The 19888-nt window shown below is 45.2% G+C and overlaps 1 protein-coding gene across 1 annotated transcript in view; it reads left to right on the top strand.

Annotated features, from left to right (window-relative positions):
* The window catches only part of mnta (MAX network transcriptional repressor a), a 178685-nt gene that overhangs the window by 138066 nt on the left and 20731 nt on the right, over positions 1-19888 (top strand). The gene's annotated exons all lie outside the window — the stretch shown is intronic.

Raw genomic sequence — 19888 nt, 5'->3', positions numbered from 1 at the left:
AAGTGGTGTCATAGATAGATAGGGTCATAAAGAAAGCTTTTGGCACATTGGCCTTCATAAATCAATCTATTGCATACAGGACATGTAATGCTATCTTGAAGTTGTGTAAGGCATTGGTGAGGTCTAATTTGGAGTATTGTGTGCAGTTTTGCTCACCTACCTTAAGGAAAGATGTAAATAAGATTTAAAGTGTAAAGAGAAAATTTACAAGGATGTTGCCAAGTCTGGAGGATTTAAGTTATAAGGAAAGATTGAATAGGTTAGGACCATATTTCTTAGAACGTAGAAGATTGAGGGGAGCTTTGATAGACATATACAAAATTATGAAGGTATACATAGTGTAAATGCAAGCAGGCTTTTTCCACTGAGGTTGGGTGGGACTGCAGCCAGAGGTCATGGGTTAAGGGTGAAAGGTGAAAAACTTAAGGTGAATATGAGGGGAAGCTTCTTCACTCAGATGGTCATGAGAGTGGTGGAATGAGCTGCCAGCACAAGTGGTGCATGTGAGCATGATTCCATCATTTAAGAGAAGTTTGGATAGGCATGTGGATGGCAGGGGTATGGAGGGCTATGGTCTTGGTGCAGGTTGCTGGGTGTAGGCAGTTTAAATGACTTTGACATGGACTAGATGGGCTGAAAGGTCTGTTTCTGTGCTGTAATTCTCTATGACTCTCAGGGATCTGATAGGAAAGTGGAAATTGGGAGAACAGGAAGGAGGAGGCGCACCAGAGGGAGGTGGTGGGCAGGTGAGGAATATTTGTTGTTGGAATGTGGGTGTTGTAATCTCCTCACGTGCATGTCGTAGGACAGTTGTACATCTTTATAGAGGTAGAAGTTTATACGTAAGGCAGAACAGTTAACCTCTGTACAAACTGAGCCATCGGGCTGCAGCCGCAGGCTGAATCAGTGCTATGTTGTGACACAACACGAACCTTCTGCCCGATATGTTTGCAGTGTGAAACAGCCAGGCATTAGTTCTTAACGTCCCTCTGCAGCAGCGTGGACACACCCTGCCACAAAGCCGTCCACACCTGCAGTTCCAGTTTGTCCATTTACCACATTTGGCGCTTCAGCTAAAGACTTCTTCCCCTCCTTTGAGCCATCTAATATCACCGTCGCTTCAGTTCGCCTAATTCCTCTCTTTTCAGCTTTTTACAATCCTGTCTCCTCCCCCAGTCCCATCCCTTGCCTCACTTTCACCATCTCTTCCTTAGAAGAGATCAGGGACAGAGGCTGCCCTCGATCCCAGTGGTACATACTTCCGGGCATTTTTATCTTCTGCCTGCTGGGTCAGGAGAGAAGAGGTGGATTGTGCTGGCTTCTTTACTGAGGCAGAGAGGTGTAGAGTCCACAGAGAAGAGGCTGGAAGCAAGACCCACTTGTTAGCTAAGCACTTCTGTACAATACAGTAATCAAAAGTCACACTTAGTCCAGAACAGATAGACACAGCAGATTCTACGAAAGACATTATTGAATTATTTGGGTTTATATGACAAACATATTGTTATTTTTAAGGATCGCATGTATTTCATTCAGTTTTTCAGCATCCCTGGTTGGATTTGAACATGCTCACCTGCTCCAAATAGACATATGTGGCAGTGAGAGAGCGTTGCCAGAAGAAGCTTTCATCTCAATCAGACTTTAGCTGGACTCTCCATTTGTCCTCTAATATGAATGTCAGTGATCCCAGGACATTAGCTGAAGAAGTGTAGCACTTATCCCCAGTGTTTTAACAAGAGTTTATCCTCCAGTCATTATTTCTGAAACAATAACTGGTTAAAAAAGGATCTAGTGCTGTCCCAGCATATAGGATGAATGAACTCTTCTCGGGCTTCCAGCCGGGTACGATTATCGATTTTAACCAACGTTTCGGTGACAGACTCCGCCATCTTCATCAAGGATGATGCCTGGGCATGTCTAGTGTGGTGGTATTTATACCCCTAGTAAACACAAAGTACACTGCAGATGCTGGGGTCAAAGCAACACGTACAACACGCTGGAGGAACTCAGCAGGCGGGGCAAGACGCATCCACGGATGCTGCCGACCTGCTGAGTTCCTCCAGCGTGTTGTACGTGTATTTATACCCCTGTGGCCCGTACCTTATGATTGGTTAGTCCTCATCCAATTAGGTTTCCACTGTCCCACTTTGTTAACAATCGAATTCCAGTTCTTACTTAGAGGGAGACCTTTGTCTTCGTTAAAATTATTTTCCTCTAGTTTTATTTCAGTGGGTCTTCCACCAAGCAGACCTAAAAGCCGTTTGTTGTTGTTGTTCAGTCGTTACGTCAAGTCCAACTCTTCGTGACCTCATGGACTCCTGCACACCAAGCCTTCTCGTTGGGAACCACCTCTCTAAGATCCCCCAAGGTCATCGTCTGAATAATATTATCTGTCCATCGTAGCTTCTGTCGTCGCTCCTTCCTATCCCTTCTGTTTTAGCCAACAAAAGCCGGTTATTATAATGATGTACACCGCCATGCACCCTAACATGGAGCACTTGGCAAACATCGGCATTAGAAGAATGCAACTTCTGGAAAGGGTGCGCTGGGGACTGTGCACATGCTTCTGTCTACATCGGTGGTGTTGAGGTTGAGAGGGCTGTGAGAGGTGTGAACATCACCAACAGTCTGCCCTGGTCTACCACAGCCAGGAAAGTTCACCGACACCTCTATTTCCTCAAGAGGTTAAAGAACTACAGCACGTTTCCACTGATGCAGCATGGAAAGCATTGTGTCTGGATGCACGGCACCTCGGTGAGGCAACCGTCCTACACCTTTACCGCAAGAAACTGCAGAGAGTTGTGGACACGGCTCTGCACATCACGCGAACCAGCCTCCTCCTCCGTGATCTCTGTCTCCACTTCTCCTCAGTAAAGCAGCCAGAATAATCAAAGAGCCCTCCCATCCATGGCAACCTCTCTTCTCCCTCCTCCCATCGGGCAGAAGGTACAAAAGACTGACAGCACGTACCACCAGGCTCAAAGACAGGTTCTGTCCCACTGTTATCAGCCTCTTGTACGATAAGATGGAGTCTTGGCCTCACAATTATGATGTTGCAGTTTGTCACTTTCTCAGTAGCTTTTACACTTTATTCTGCATTGTTATTGTTTTACCTTATTCCAGCTCAACGTGCTGCGTCATGATTTGATCAGTATGCAAGACACTAGCTTTTCACCGTACCTTGGTGATGTGACAATAATAAACTAATTCCAATGCCTACTGCAGTGAATGGGATCAGTGGAGGTTGGCAAAAGGGCTAGGATTGACGCAGTGGGCCGAAGCGCTCACTTCTGTGCTGTGCGACTCTGTGATTCTAAGGCTACTGGCAAGTGAATGTCTTCCTTTCACTCTGGACAGATTGGAGGCCGGAGTCTCTGAGAAACGGCCCCCAGTGGGATCTTCACTACTTTTGTTCTCTTTCTCCCCCAAGACCTTTGCAGAATGAAATCTAAAATAGAGGGCCATATTTTAGACAGGGGGTGTTATAAAACAGACTGCTTCATTGTTGATGATGGAATTGTCTGTATTTTTGCTGGAGGTCAGATTTGGAGCAACAAACGATCTGCTGGTGGAACTCAGCGGGCTGAGCAGCGTCTGCGGGACGAAAGGAGCTGTCAGTGCTTCGGGTCAAAACCATGCACTTGGAGCTCCGGGTGGGACAGTGGTGTGGGGGCTAGCGTGACGATTTACCGTGCCAGCGATCACTGATCCGTGTTCAATCCCTGTGTGTTCTCCTTGTGACTGCGTGGGTTTCCCCCAGGTGCTCTGGTTTCGATCGACACTCTGAAGACGTACAGGTTAGGGTCAGTGAGCTGGCTGGCATTGGAAGCATGACAGCACTTGTGGGCTGCCCCCCCCAGCAGATCCTCGGACTGTGCTGGACATTGACGCAAACAGCACATTTCACTCTATGCTCCAATGTACACGGGACAAATAAATCTAGTCTTTAGATCTCTGTAGCTGGACAATATGAGCTGAAACAAGGAGCAATGATTCACTGCAAGGAATTCCCTTGATGTGTGCAAAGTTCCTTGTAGAGTCCAGTATGTTGCCCCCACAGCTTGTATTCCAGAACCGTCTGCCCCTTTAATCTGGAGGCCTGGTGTGCCTATAACTTTCTGACCCCAGAAGCAAGCCTGGTACCTTTGCAAAGTGCAGCCACTGACTGTACACACTTTCTGGTTAAATAGTGCAGACAGTATAATCGACCTTTCCCAGACGAGGCTGAAAACCCTTTTAGCGCTCAGCATTAGATTTCTGATTGAGGATGGCATGGCAACCGAGAACGGCAGTGGGTCACGGTGCGTTTCTGAGAACCAGGGAGTACTTGCTGTTTATTGATTAGCGCCATGGCAACATTTTAGTTTCCCCAAAGCCGGGCTCTTGGAAACAAAGTGCATAGGTGGAACGGTTGCTTTTTAAAGCAGGCGGCTCATACTGCTGTCCGCAGCTCAGTAACTAACAACTTGTTCTGCTGGGCTTGGGGGGGAGGGGGGTGGCAAACAGTCCGTGAGCAGGGTGTGTGGGATCCTTCATGATGTTACTGGCCCTTTTCCGGCACTTCTGTGTATACATGTCCTCGATGGTGGGTAGGCTGGTGCCAGTGATGCATTCTACCTGTTGTATAGCCTTCTTGTCTACTGCCATGCAGTTTCCATATCAGACAGTGATGTGGCTTGTTAGGGTGCTCTCTACTGCGAGTTTGTGGAAGGACGCGAGTATTGATGTGCATTGCCTGGCTCTCTTCAGCACCTCAGAAATTAAAGGCACGGTGAGCTTTCTTAAGACTGTGTAGATCGTGTTCTGGGACCATGAGAGGTTGTGTGTGGTGTCCGCTCTCAGGAGCTTGGAACTGCTCTCAGTTTCCACTGCTGTGCCGCTGACGTAAAGAGGGGTACGAGTTCTCCTGAAGTCGATAACCATCTCCTTTGTCTTGTTGACGTTAAAGAAGAGGTTATTTGCCTGGTACCAGGCCTCGGGTTCTTCTGCCTCCTCTCTTGTAGGCGCTCTGGTCGTCGTTGGTGATGTGTCGTGTCATCGGCAAACTTGACCATGTGGTTGCCTGGGTGTTTGGCCATGCAGTCACATGTGAGCAGGGTGCACAGCAATAGGCTCAGCACACAGCCCTGGGGGGTCGGGAAGGAAGGAGCAATTGTGCATCCTGACTGACTGAGGTCTGTTGGTTAGGAAGTCCAACACCCAGAGTATTTAGACTGTGGAGGAGGAGGTCATTCACCAAGGTCTGTGTTGAATGCCGAACTGAAATCCAGAAACAGCGTTCTGACATCGTGTCGTCGCTTTCTAGGTGTGTCAGGGCCAGGCGAATGGCAGCTGAAGTAGAGCAGTTCTGTTGGTAAGCATGTTGATGAGTGACCAGTGTGACGGGAGTGGAGTTTGTGATGTGTTCAAAGCACTTCCTGAAGATTGGTGTCAATGCCAATGGGTAGTAGTCATTTACTTGTGAAGGCAGAGAGCTCTTTGGCACAGGGATATGATGGTGGCTGATATGACTCAGTCTAGCGAAAGTATGCATACCAATGGACGGACGACAGGAGACTGCAGACGCTGGAATCTGGAATTAAAAAGAAACGTTGTTGGAGGTACTCGGGTCAGACAGAGTCTGTGGAGGGAAGTGGACAGTCAATCTTTTGGGTTGAGAGCATGTACAAAATGCTGGCAAGGAATAGAGTCAACTTTTCGGGTCTCGAGAAAGGAGTCTCGGCCCGAAACATCGACTCACGTCCCTAACATTAGAGGGAAGGCAGCCAACATAAAGAGGTGAGGGAAAGGGGCTGGAGCAAAAGCTGGCAAGCGATAGGTGGATCCAGGTGAGAAGCAGTGATAGGCAGGTAGAGAAGGGGAGAGTGGAAATAGCCATAGAGGCTGGGGGGGAGCGTGGTGGGAGGGGGCAACAGAGCCATAGAGGCTGGGGGGGAGCGTGGTGGGAGGGGGCAACAGAGGTCTGCAGGTGATGGAATCCAATAGACAATCAATAGCAGTTTCCTAGGGCCTGCATTGTACAACACGGCATGCATTACATTAAGGATAAAATTTCCAGCATTTGCCAATTAATCGTTCTCACTAAGCTGTCACAATGTTTCCTGAGCATCGTTTTATTCTGAAGTACTGTGTTGCCACTGTTACTGCAATCCAAATGATCCCTAGTCCACAAATTAGTTATCCACAGAAGACTTTAATAAACCAGAGATTAAGATTTAAAATCAAAATCCCACCGTTGTGAATTATGAAATTGAATTTAATAAAACTGGTAATGAATTGTTTGGCTTCTGAAGAATGACCATGAGAGCCGCTGGGATGTTTAATTGTATGACTGGGCTATGATAGCATAATAGGCCTGGATTGTCCCAGAGGCGTGAGGTTTGAATCCAGTCACGAGTGGTGAAATGTAACTATATAATTAAATAAATCAGGAATGAAAAGCTAATATTGATACTGGGGACCATGAGACGACCAGAATATCTCTAATAGTTAGTAGAGTTGATTAGTGTCTTTAAGGGAAGAAAATTTACCATTTTTACTTGATGAGGTCTCTGTGTTGTTGGACAATCCAAGGTTGTTGACTTTTATTGGTCTGCAAGATGGGCCAATCAGCTGGGAGAGTGAGTGCCGGCCTTGCTGTGAGGTCAATAAGGCTCTAATAAATAATTCTGCGAATGACCCATCAATGTCATTTGTATGTCTGTCTGAATGCCTTTTAAACACTCACTGGCTTTCCTCTGACAGCCTGTGTTAAAATAAAACTATGCCCTCTTATTTTTGATGCCACAACCATGGGATAAAATTTTAAATACTGATACAGGTTCAAGGACAGTTGGACAGGTACATGGATAACTCTCTTATCAGATTCCTTCTTCTCCAACACTTTTCCCACCCACCTGGCTTCACCAATCACCTTCCAGCTAGCCTCCTTCCCCTCACCCCCACCTATTTATTCTGGCATCTTCCCCCTTCCTTCTCAGCCCTGAGGAAAAGTCTCGGCCTGAAATGCCGATTGCTTATTCATTTCCGTAAACACTGCCTGACCTGCTGAGTTCCTCCAGCATTTTGTGTGTGGTGCTTTGGATTTTCTCATGTTTAAGGTATTTAATTTATTTATTTTTGTGTTTGCGCAGTTTGTTGTATGCCCAGTTAGTGCAGTCATTATGGTTTTGTATTTACTGTGTATGCCCGCAAGATGACTCTCAGGGCTTTATACGGTGACAATTATGAGCTTTGATAATAAGTTTACTTTGAAACATGAGCTAATGGGGCTAGCTTAGATGGGCATCTTGGTCAGCATGGACTAGTTGGGCTGAAGGGCTTGTTTCTAAGGAAGAATGAGCATAAAACAGAACAGTACAGCATAATACAGGCCATTCGGCCTACAATATTGTGCCAACTTTCCAACTTACTCCAACATCAGTCCAGCCCTTCACTCCTACATAGCCCTCTATTTTTCTATCATCCATGTGCCCATCAAAGAGTATCTTAAATGCCCATAATGTATCTGCCTCAATTACTACTCCCGGTAGGGCATTCAATGCATCCAACACACTCTTGTGTAAAGAAACTTACCTCTGAAATCACCTTAAAATTATGCCCCCTCATGCTATCCATTTCTGTCTGGGGAAAAAGTGTCTGGATGTCCACTCTGTCTGTGCCTCTATCTTGTACGCCACTATCAAGTCACCTCTCATCCTCCTTTGCTCCAAAGAGACAAACCCTTGCTCCCTCAACCTATCCTCATGAGATATAATCCAGATAGCATTCTGAAGGTAGGGAGGTACAGTTTCTTGCCTAAACTTAGGTCCCACTCAACATCATTGAAACACTGCTGGATTGTTGTTTACCGAAATTTACTTTTTCTAAATATCTTGGTGGCTATTCTGTGACGTATCTCCCAGCCTGTGAAGTGCACAGGCAGGCCAAGTAAAGGTGCTACAGTAATGGAAGTCTGGCTTTCTTGTCGGAGGCCCCATGGGCACATCAGGTGTTGTGAGAAGCTAAATCTGAAGCGAGGGAAGATGTACAGTTCCTCCCATCGTCAGTCTGGAGAACCCACCAAGCCAGTAAGGTGACATTCTTGTGAAGAACCAGGACTCACTACCTTGTACCGTGAAGTAGGCGCGCTTTCTGTGTTCAAAGTGCAGCAGCGTGCTTGGGTGACAAAGGACATCGGCAACCCAGGCCTCCGCCCTGCACTTGAAGGCCAGCGAGCAGGAGGCATGAGGGCCGGCCAGTAGGTATGCTTGGAGCTCAGCCTCGGAGGCTGGGGTCTTACCGGCGTCAATCCCGAAGATCGGAGACCAAAGGTTGATCGGACGTCTGGAAGCTGAAGCCCAAACACCCTGGAGGTGGAGGGCTGTCCATGTGTGTGGGAGGAAAGAGGCGTGTTTTGTTTGCTTGCTGTGTCCTGTTTTGTTGTGTTATGTGTTGCTCTGCCGGGCGTTGCGAGCGTGCTACGCTGGAGTCAATTGTCTATACGTGGTGACCCTTGCGGGCGGCCCCCAGCGCATCCCTAGGCTGTGTTAGGCATTGACGCCAGCAGCACACATTTCACAGTATTTTTCTATGCACACATGATAAATAAATCTCTGTCTGAATCTGATTTTCCTAGTTTGTTCATGTCATGGTTTTCCTAAGGACACTCAAACTCACATTGGCACCATGCCCAGACAGTAGATATATGTGTGCACGGTGCCCCAGTGATTTCCTCGTTTCTGGCGTTGTGTGTAAGTTTATCTTCTGGCAACCCTCTCGGTAACAGCCCACCGTGGAACATCAGGGCAGCCAAGGGCAGAAAGGAACCTATACCCCCACTGGGGAAGCTGTTGTACCTAGGCAGTATTACAGTTGGCAAACGCAGCTTCTCTTCACTGGCCTCGCGTATGTGCCAGTGCAGGAATGGATGTTATAGTAATGCGTGCAGGCTTGCTGGAGGAGTGTAAAGTCATCGTGCACTGGCAGCTGGCCAAGTGGTTTCCTGTAAGAGCAGATCTGAACGGCTGCCACATGTGTTGTAAGCTCTCGCAGCCCGTGGGAGGGAGTGGAGGGGAGGAACTCCAGTCATTACTCTGTGTGTCATATTGAAAGTGCAAGAGATTTTTGGCGTCTCGTGGACCAGGACGAGGGCCAGAGCAACTTAAGAAAAAAGGAAATGCAGCCTATCGGAAGGATTTTCCTGTCACTTTGTGCTTTGGCTTAAATTTTCTCTTCCTAGCCAGAGTGGATATAGGGAGTCTAGGATCTGAGGGCACAGCTACAGAATAAAGGGACGTCCATTTGGAACTGAAATGAGGAGCAGTTTCTTCAGCCACAGGATGTTGAATCTGTGAAATTCCTGCCGCAGAGGGCTATGGAGGTCATGTCACTGGGTATATTTAAGACAGAGGTTCTTGACCGGTAAGGGAGTTAGGGTTTACAGGAAGAATGGAGTTGAATTTTTAAAAAATTAGCCATGATTAAAGGATGGACTTGATGGGCCAAATGGCCTGGTTCTGCTCTTAAATCTTACAGTCTTCCTTTCATAATATCAATTCCCACATATTGTCCTTTTTACTTCCTCTCCATAGTGCTCTCGCCTGTTGTTGACAGGAAATCTGCTGATACTTGGTACCTCGGACAAGTAACTGCTGCGTGAAGGCTGGGCGGTGACTCTTGTTGACCTGGCCGCGTACGTACGCTTGTCGGCACACTGCAGTGAAAGCAAAACAGCTGTTTTCCCAACGACCGCGCGACACTGGAGGGTGGAGCACGGATTAACTCTTCGAGAGCGGCCATTTGTTCCCAGCCCCAAAAAAAAAAGCTATTTTGATTTAAGACCCAAGAGGTGCAGGTGGTGGAGATCTGAAATAAAAGCAAAAGTTCTTGGAGGTGCTCAGTGGGTCAGGTGGCATCTGCGGAGACAGAAACAGTTAATGCTTCAGGGCTTTGTCTCTAATCAATATGTCAACTATAAAGTGAGTACCAGGTTCTCCCTGCCCTGTCTTGAAAGTTAATTTATATACATAGGTTATGGGCATTACTAACAAGGCTGGCGTTTATTTGCAGGCACTGAGAACCCCTTGAAATGGCATTACTTGCTCTGGCAATTCTGAGGAATTTAAGGGACAGCCCGGAGCTAGTGTGGAAGGTCTGTTGGCAGATTTGCTTCCCAGGGAGACACTAATGTTTGGATTTTTTTTTAATGACCATCGATTATCACTACGATTTTTTTCATTGCCGGTCTCTTTAGCTTAGGGAGTTTATATTTTAAACTCTCGCGTGAGTCAAAAAGCAAAGCCAGTAGATACCAGCCCATCCCAAAGCAGTGCAAAATCTAAAACAATAGAAGCACAGGCATTAGCAGAGAGCTTTGATAGAACCCATATCCTGAATGTTATTAAATATTTATTTATTGTATTTGCACAGTTTGTCATCTCTTGCGCGTTGGTTTTATTTATTAGGCGATAAAGCACAGGGGCGATCCTTCTGGCCCTTTGAGCCACACACCCCCAACAACCCAACTTACCCTAACCTACGCACGGGACAGCTAATCTACCCGATGCGTCTTTGGACCGCAGGAGGAAACTGGAGCGTCTGGGAAAACCCAAACGTCCCGCAGGAAGGGACCCCTTACGGGGGATGCGAGGACTGAACTGCGAGCTCCAGTGCCCCCAGCTGCGATAGCGTCGTGCTAACACTACGCTACCATTGCAGTCAGTTTTGTCAGACTTTGTTTGTGTGAAGTTTTTTCCCATTGATTCAATTGTGTTTCTTTGTACGTACTGTGAATGCCTGCAAGAAAATGAATCTCAGGGTTGTGTATGGTGGCATACATCTAATTGGATAATAAATTTACCTTGAACTTTGAAACAAGATGGCACAACAAGCAATAGCCTGTTCTACAACATTAGGAAAAGCAGCAGGAGTGGGTCTGTTAAGCTCCTTAAATCCTCTCTGTCATTCACCAAGATTATGATTGATCTGATCTTTGCTACATCCATTCCCCTGGCTGACACCCATTTCTCACTGTCAAAAAAACATTCATCTATATAGCCTTAACTTATTGAACAAGTCAGCTCCCATAGTTCTTTGGCAGGAGGGAATTTCAGCTGGTTGCTGCCCTGTAAGAAATACTTTATCGTCTCATTCTTAAGCAGCTGACCCCTTGAATTGAGATCACCTCCCATCATCTGCCCTGTGAGACCCTTAGATTGGAAATACCTCCCATTCGTCCAAACCCCAGAGTCTCAAACGCTATGGGCTGCAAGTAAGTTTTTCATTGCACCTGTGCATGCACGTACTTGTGCATGTGACAATAAACTCAACGTGAGTGCAGGCCATTTCTAAAGATTAGCTTTATTCGTTACATGGGCCTGGAAACGTACAGTGAAATGCAACGTTTCTTGTGCCAACGACCAACACAGTTCAAGGATTGTGCAGGGGGGGAACCAGCAAGTGCGGTCACCCCTCTGGTGACAACATCGGGTGCCATTCATTGGAGATGGGGAGGGAGGGGGTGTATCACACATTTTTCTCTAGATCAGGGCTTCCCAACCTGGATGCATGTAACCCTTGCTGAAAGGTTTTGGTCCATGGCATCATAAAGCTTGGGAGCTCCTGCTCTAGATAGTGTTAAGAAACCTTTAGGGTTTTTGTGTACAAGCAATACCTTAACTTAATATTTCATCCAAATTGTTGTAGCAACTGTTGCTTACTTCTTCTTGCAGAAACATGGCTCCAAGGCAACATTGATCATCAGGTTATGTCACACTCAGGAACTTGTGCTAATATTATTATTTTGTGACTGTGTGCGCAATAGTAACAATATATATTATGTACGACTGTAAGTACTGTGTTTTGCACCACGGCCCTAGAGGAACAGTGCTTTGTTTAGCTGTATACATGTTTGAATGGCAATTAAACTTGAACTTGCCAATAGAGCTCCGTCCGTCAGTGAAATATCTGCTGAAGGGTTGGACTCACAACTTTGTGTCTCTGGAACATGATTGGCTGAACCTTGAAGAGGTTCTCTTGAAGAGGTGGTTGCACTTGGTAGTGTGTGGTCTCCAGCTTGGATTGTGGGGGGGGGGGGGAATGCATTAATTATCGTCACTACCATTGGGGGGCAGTGTAACAATTGAATGTACCCATTCTTCAGTTGGTTGAAACAGCGTCTACCCCTTGGCTAATTCACTTGCTCAATTAGTGAGAAGACCATAAGACATAGGATCAGAGTTGGGTCCGTTTATTTTCCTTCTCAACCCCATTCTCCTGCCTTCTCCCCGTAACCTTTGACACACATGCTAACCAAGAACCCACCAACCTCCACTGTAAATATACCCTTTATATAGAGCTTACCTCTCTTCAGTTGTTTGGTATGAGTCCAAACCCTGGTGCTTCTCATTGGTCCAGAAATTCGGTTACTCATACACTGAAGCACTATGTAGCTGAATCTCCACCACTCAATGGCCCATCTCCCTCTGTGTGTGACTTTTGTTCCCAGTTGTTCTTCGTCTTTGATCTGCTAAAGGTTCCACTGCTGAGTTTAGTTCACAAGCTGATCCTTCTCCTTGTCACTTTGTGACTGTGTGCCGTGTGACCCGTGTGAAAGCACGCAGTATATTTGCATAGGATGGCGGTCTGCAGTGTATATATGCGCGGGCCTTGCAAGTAAATGATTGTCATCTGCTCTCTTAAAGACCAAAGGATTCCAAAAAAAAATTGATCCCTGGCATCTCTCAGCCCACAGGAGGATTGCACACATATGTGGTGTCTTTCATGTTCTTTCAGGCTGTTGAAATCCTTTTGAACTCCAGTTGCTGTTGTATATTGGAAATGTCATTTAATGTCATTCAGATTTAGTTATCTCATGTACTTTGAAGTATGCAGTGAAATGCTCGTTTGTGTTAACAACAATCACACCTAACTGTAGGCAGGTGTCAGCCCTCAGGTGTTGCCACATACTCCAAGATAGCTTGTCCACAATGCTCAGTGAACACCAAACACAAGCATCAAATCCTTAACAGCAAAACAAGCCGCTTTTCTCCCTCCCGCCTTGTGTCTAACCAACCCACACAGACAGGTCTCCTGTCTCCAGGCATGAGCCATTGCGATTCGAATCGGCCTTCAGTGAGAGGCCCCGGACTAGCTGATGACAGCACCCCGAATTCCAGGCTCAAACTCCGGGCGTGCCAACTGACCGGCCCTCGTTCCTCCTGCTCGCGCAGACATCCGATGCCAGGAATGCACACAAATTGCTGGAGGAACTCAGCAGGCCAGGCACAAAGCGTCGAGTGTACTCTTTTCCTAGACGCTGCCTGTCCTGCTGAGTTTCTCCAGCATTTTGCACGTGCTGCTGGGATTTCCAGCATCGGCAGACTTTCTCTTGTTTGTGTCCTGATCCCAGGACTCACCGATCTGGGACTGCCCGACATCCATTGATCTCCTTTGTCATCAGTCCGTGCGTTCCTTTGAATAAAGACACCTGGTGTGATAACAAAGCAAGGTGTCCTACCACGGAGTCAAAACTTCAGGTTATATTAAACCAATTTCTGCTTTCCCAGGCTTATATCACAGCCTTGAAATTGCCTTGTGTATCTTGCAGGTCTGATATATCCTCTCCTCGTTAGAAGAGCGGTTAATTTAGTTTCAGTGCCTACTCTGCTGCTCTCAAGTGTTCCTTTGGCATCATTACACCACATGAACTTCTACATTGTATGAAGTTGATCCTCGTGAAGTTCAAAGTCCAAAGCACATTTTTATTTTATTGAGATACCGCAAAGGGCCCTTCGAGCTGCGTCACGCAATTTAACGCTAGCCTAATCACAGGAGAGTTTACAATAACCAATGAAGCTACCATGCTGGACGGTGGTGTAGTGGCATCCGCACGGAACTTCGAGGCGAGTGGTCCCCGGGTTCGAATTCAGCCACTGCATTATTTCAATGAATCTGAACCTGAAAATAATTCTTTAGAATCAGCATTTGGAACTGTGTAGAAGTTATCCTAGTTTCAAGTTAGTTCCGCTCTCCTTCCTGGTCTTTCTTTCAAGTATAAATCCATTATTTGGTGAAAAGTTGTCATTGAATCCGCTTTCACTCTTTCTAGTTCTTAGACAATTCCCCCAGGATCGAAGGAGTCTTGCTTCCACTCTGGTTTAATCAGTCCTGGGATGAAGAACAAGTATTTTGCAATGTTATGTGCACCTCCTGACATTTGCACTGAGCTTCTATGTCCTCCCAAGGTGCCGACTTTAATTTTTCAGTATGCTCCTTCTCCACTTGGATCAGTCGTGGGTCAGGGATTCCCAGGAGGCTGAGGGGATGTGCTTTTTTTTCACAGGGAAGCTTTGAGCCTTCCACTTGCCTAATAACACCTTTCAGTGATTGGGCTTGGAATAGAGTGCACATTTTGGGGGTGTGATTTTGGGCATGTGCGACTCTTGGAGGCAAAGGGGAATGCAGGTGCTGGGATCTGAGCAAGAAAGAATATATTGGAGGAAAAGCTGCCACCATAATCAAAGACCTCGTCCACCCCAGACATTGTCTCTTCTTGTCTCTCTCATTGGGCAGGAAATATAAAACCCAAAATTACATATCGCCAGGCTCAAGAACTGCTTCTAGCCTGCCGTTGTATAAGGACTATCGAATGGATTTCTTGTAGGATAACAAGAACACACCGAAGTTCCTAAGGCAGCACCTTCCAGACTCTCGACCACTATCATCTAGAAGGATGAGAACACCAGATACCTGGGAACACCTCCACTTGGAAATCCCCCTCCAAGTCACTCACCAACCCGACTTCGAAACATATCGCCGTTCCTTCATTGTTGCTGGGTCAAAATCATGGAATTCCCTCCCTAACAGCACAGTGGGTGTACCTGCACCTTAGGGACTGCAGCGGTTAATGAAGGCAGCTCATCGCCACCTCCTGAAGGGCAACTAGAGATGGGCAATAAATGCTGGCATAACTGGCAATGCCCACATCCTGTAAGAGAATAAATAAAAAGAAAATAAGATGATCCCTTGACCTCATCATTGTCTTGAACCCTACTGTCTACCTAAACTGCACTTTCTCTGTAACACTCCCTTGATGCAGAGATGTGTGTAAAATGATCTGCGTGGAATAAAAGCTTTTCACCGTACCTTGCGGCACGCGACAGTAATAGACCAAAGACCAAGTCCCAGTACAACAGAAACAACTGTACACTGAATCCATCGGAGTGGCCGTCTGTGAGATACCTGTGGGTGGTAGGGTTAGCGCAACGATTTACAGCAGCCAAGAGTAAGTTCAGGATTCAATTCCTGCTGCTGTCTGCAGGGAGTTTCTGTGCTCTCCCCGTGACCATGTGGGTTTCCTCTGGGTGCCCCGGTTTCCTCCCACGTTCCAAAGATGTACCAGTTGGGGTTGGTGAGCTAAGTTGGCACCGGAAACGTGTCGACACTTGCAGGCTGTCCCAGCACATCCTTGAACTGTGCTGGTCATTGACGCAAACAATGCATTTCACTGTACGTTTCGATGTACACGTGATAAATAAATTCTAATCTCTTAAAAAATTGAATGCCAAGTGGGTCCTCCTTGCATTCTACATTTGCAAATAGGTTTTGTCTTTCCATGAATGAACAGATAGCCAAACAGTAGTGGTTCCATTTGACATGTGTGTAGCCTTATAACCATCGCGAGGCTTGAACATATTTATTCCTGGTGCAAACTGTATCTCTCATCATAAACTCCAAGTTGAGCCAAGTCACTTGCGTGAAAGGGACTATAATGGATGTTTGCGATCACTTCCAAAAACTCACAAAAGTAGGTGCTTATTTTTACAGTTGTCACTTCTTAGTTTTAAGGAATAAATAGCTAATACTTCCCCTTGGCCGCTTTAAACACCATCTCCACTCTTTGCAAACTAAGCCCTGATACAGTGGGAGCTCTCCTCTCTGTTCAATCAGATTTTGCACGTGCCATTGTGTGTATTAGTAAGCAGGGGGAATCAGTCACCTTTGGCTTTCTTTAGAAGGATCTTATGCACTTTTTGTATATGGTGAAAGCTACTCTATATAATACAAAACCATCACACATGTGTCCCCAGTGACACCACGTTCAGGAACTTCTAATATCTCTCAACCATCAGGCTCTTGAACCAAAGGGGATAACTTCACTCAACTTCTCTTCTCCCATCATTGAAATATTCCCACTACCTGTGGACTCGCTTTTAAGGACTCTTCATCTCATTTTCTCGATATTTATTTTAAAAAATTATTCTTTCTTTTTGTATTTGCATAGTTTGTTGTCTTTTGTGCACTGGTTATCTGCCCAAGTTGGTGTGATCTTTCATTGATTCTATTATGGATTTATTGAGTGTGCTTGCAAGAAAATTAATGTCAGGGTTGTATATGGTGACATATATGTACGTACATTGAACTTTTGCACTTTAAATTACACCAACTAGACCAAGAATACATCAGACACGATCCCAGGACAGCAGAGTGGGTGAATAAGGATACCAGTAAATCGTAAGGGGGAGTAAACTGGCCAAGACTCCCCTTCCATTTGCATTAGGTTACTGCCACTGGGGAGAATTGAGTGCTGCGTCGGTGCACAATGGTGCTTATCTTTGTGACTGACCAAAACTGAGCCACAAGGAAGCTGTAACTGGGAAATATACAAGTTTTCACACAGCGAACCTCCAGGAGAGAGCAAGTCCAGGAGATTCCCAGAGAACCTCACACTCTCCTGATACAATGCTTTATACTTCTTCAACACAAAGATAACAAACAGATTCAATTGCTGAGATCGCCTCCTTTAACATTTTAAATACAGTGGATTGTGGTTAATTGGGCCATCAGTTAATCAGAGCCGTCACTTCTTTGGGACAATTGTTAACTCATTGAGAAAATTGCCAGGATTCCCTTACTTTATTCGGGACACTATCTTGCTTAATTGGGACAGGAGATCGTCACCAAACAGGTTCTAACTAGCATCAGTCGTGCACACTTGTGTAGCCATTTGATGCTACACTGTTCTGAGAGTGAAAAGTTTTTAAATACTGCCAGTTGCATGTGTTTTTGTTTGAAAAGCAGTGATTGTTGTCACTGATAGTGGTGAGAAATAAATAATAAGACAATTCAGAACTGTTTTGCTCACTGCAATTTCAAGCATTCTGGCTTGGAGATGCCAGAAATGGCCAAGAATGAACAGGAAATAATTTCACTACTTCATCAAGGTAGGACCTTCGAAGAATTTGAAGGAATTGACAATCTCCTTGAATGTTACAATGAAAATGAAGATTTGGAGGATGCAGTCATCGATAGCATTATATGAAGGCAGTCCATTATCTACACTAGGTGTCTGTGCTGATATTGTTCATTGTGTACACTGGATGAATTCCTCTGTCAACAACTACCAGAAATTAATACAGTTTTATGGTACTCTAGTACTATTGGTAGTGTAGTAATTTGTTCTGTATTTTATTTAATTACCTAATTTGTTACTCAGTTTTATACCTTTCTAACTATTTCCATGAAACTTTGGCTGATTGGGGTAGCCGTTTAAGAGGACCAAAATGGACTGCTCCCGATGTGGCCACTGTATTGTCAGGTACATTTACAGAATTACATATCTACAATGGTAGCACATCCCAACTAGTAGAACCCCTTTGAATATTCTGTTTCAAAAGCCTCTGAGTACAAATTCCACACATCGAGAATATATCTCTTGTGTTACAGTGGTGAATTATGGCTCCATGAATATATAATTAACCAGATGATTAAGTGACAAAATGGATCTGTCTGAACTGTAGCTTCCGTGGCAGGGATACACCTTTAACAATATACTAACAGCAGGAACATTCATCTCTTGTCTTTCATAGAGTTCTGGAATACTATGGCACAGAAACAGGCCCTTTGGCCCATCTTGTCCGTACTAAAATATGCTGCCAGGTAGTTTCAATGGGACAGTATCAGAATATCCCACAGCCAATGATTAGGTTCATTAGCCATAAAGTATTGGTTGACAATTAAATTGTGTGCTGGTTTTATTTCTTGAAGTCTGGTTCTCATTTTAATTGATGCATAATTATGTTACCCATGATGTCGTAACTCCAGACTTATCTCTAACAGTCTTTGTCAATTCAAATTGCTGTCAAATTTCCTGCAGAAAATGGTAATTACACTTCTAAATTACATCATTGTTTGGATGTCCTTTGGCTGTCCAGAGGTCATTGAAAGGTATTTACTAAATACAAGGCCAACGCTGTCTATCCGATCCATTTGCTGTGGTAATTCTCCTGTGTCCGATGGCTATTATTCACAGTCCCACCGGTGTTTGTGACAGTCTCCACAGGACCCTAAAGCCCAATCTGGCTGCCAGGTTGCACCAACCAATGGAAGGCCAACGAGGAGTAGTTCTTTCTCTCACACTGTGCAAAAGGCATCTGTTTACATTTTTGCTGCATCCTGGTATTGCTGGTTACCCATCTACCACCCTAAACTCTCATTCCTTCCAGCAGCATCAAGTGTGTATATTTACACCACATTTGCCTCCCTGGACTACTTCAGCAGCATCTACCAAACCCACAGGCCCAAAGATCAAGCAGATAGATGCGTGAAAACACCATCCACTGTAGGTGGCCCTCCAAGCTGCCTGCCAACTTGACTTGGAAAATGCATCATAAGGACTGCAGCAATGCGTCAAGGAATATGAGCCTCCTTGAAGAAGGCCAGCATCCCATTGGCTCCTGGTAACCTTTGGCCCTTGACCCTCAAAATGGAGGAAAAGAATTCAGGATGTTATCAGTGTCAAAGTCAAACTAAACTTATCATCAAAGTACTTAAATTTCACCATATGCTACCTTGAATTTCATTTTCTTGCAGGCATTTACTGGAAAATAAATAATTACAATAGAGTTTAAGAAAAACTACACATAAAGATTGATAACCAATGTATGAAAGAAGACAAATTGTGCAAATAAAAAAAAATACTGAGAACATGAGTTGTAAAGGGTCCTTGAAAGTGAGTCCATAGGTTGTGAAATAACTTCAGTGTTGAGTTGAGTGACGTTATCCACACTAATTCAGGAGCCTGATGATTGAAAGGTAATAACTGCTTCTGAACCTGGTGGTATGTGACCCAAGGCTCTTGTACCTCCCACCAGATGTTAGAAGAGAGGAGTGAGCATGGCCTGGATGGTAGGGGTCCTTAATGATAGATGCTGCTATCTTGGGGCAATGCCCCGTGTACAGTGCCTATAAACAGTGTTTCATGTTTTCATGTTTTATTGTTTTACAACATTAAATCAGAATGGATTTAATTTGGCTTTTTTGACACTGATCAACAGAAAAGATGCTTTCATGTCAAAGTGAAAACAGATCTCTACAAAGTGATCAAAATTAATTACAAATATAAAACACAAAATAGTTGATTGCATAAGTATTCACTCTGTTCAAGTCAGTATTTAGTAGATGCACATTTGGCAGCAATTACAGCCTTGAATCTGTGTGGATAGGTCTCTATCAGATTTGGACACTGCAATTTTTCCCCATTCTTCTTTACAAAACTGCTCAAGCTCTGTTAGATTGCATGGGGATTGTGAGTGAACAGTCTTTTCAAGTCCAGCCACAAATTCTCAATTGGATTGAGGTCTGGACTCTGACTTGGCCACTCCAGGACATTAACTTTGTTGTTTTTAAGCCATTCCTGTGTAGCTTTGGCTTTTTGCTTAGGGTCATTGTCTTTCTGGAAAACAAATCTCCCAAGCTGCAGTTCTCTTGCAGACTGCATCAGGTTTTCCTCCAGGATTTCCCTGTATTTTGCTGCATTCATTTTGCCCTCTACCTTCACGAGACTTCCAGAGCCTGCTGCAGTGAAGCAGCCCCACAGTATGATGCAGTCACCACCATGCTTCCCTCC

This window comes from Hemitrygon akajei, chromosome 8, assembly GCF_048418815.1.
Source record: "Hemitrygon akajei chromosome 8, sHemAka1.3, whole genome shotgun sequence".
Lineage (NCBI taxonomy): Eukaryota > Metazoa > Chordata > Chondrichthyes > Myliobatiformes > Dasyatidae > Hemitrygon > Hemitrygon akajei.
Note: the sequence above shows the minus strand (reverse complement) of the source record. Positions and strands in the feature narration are given on the sequence as shown.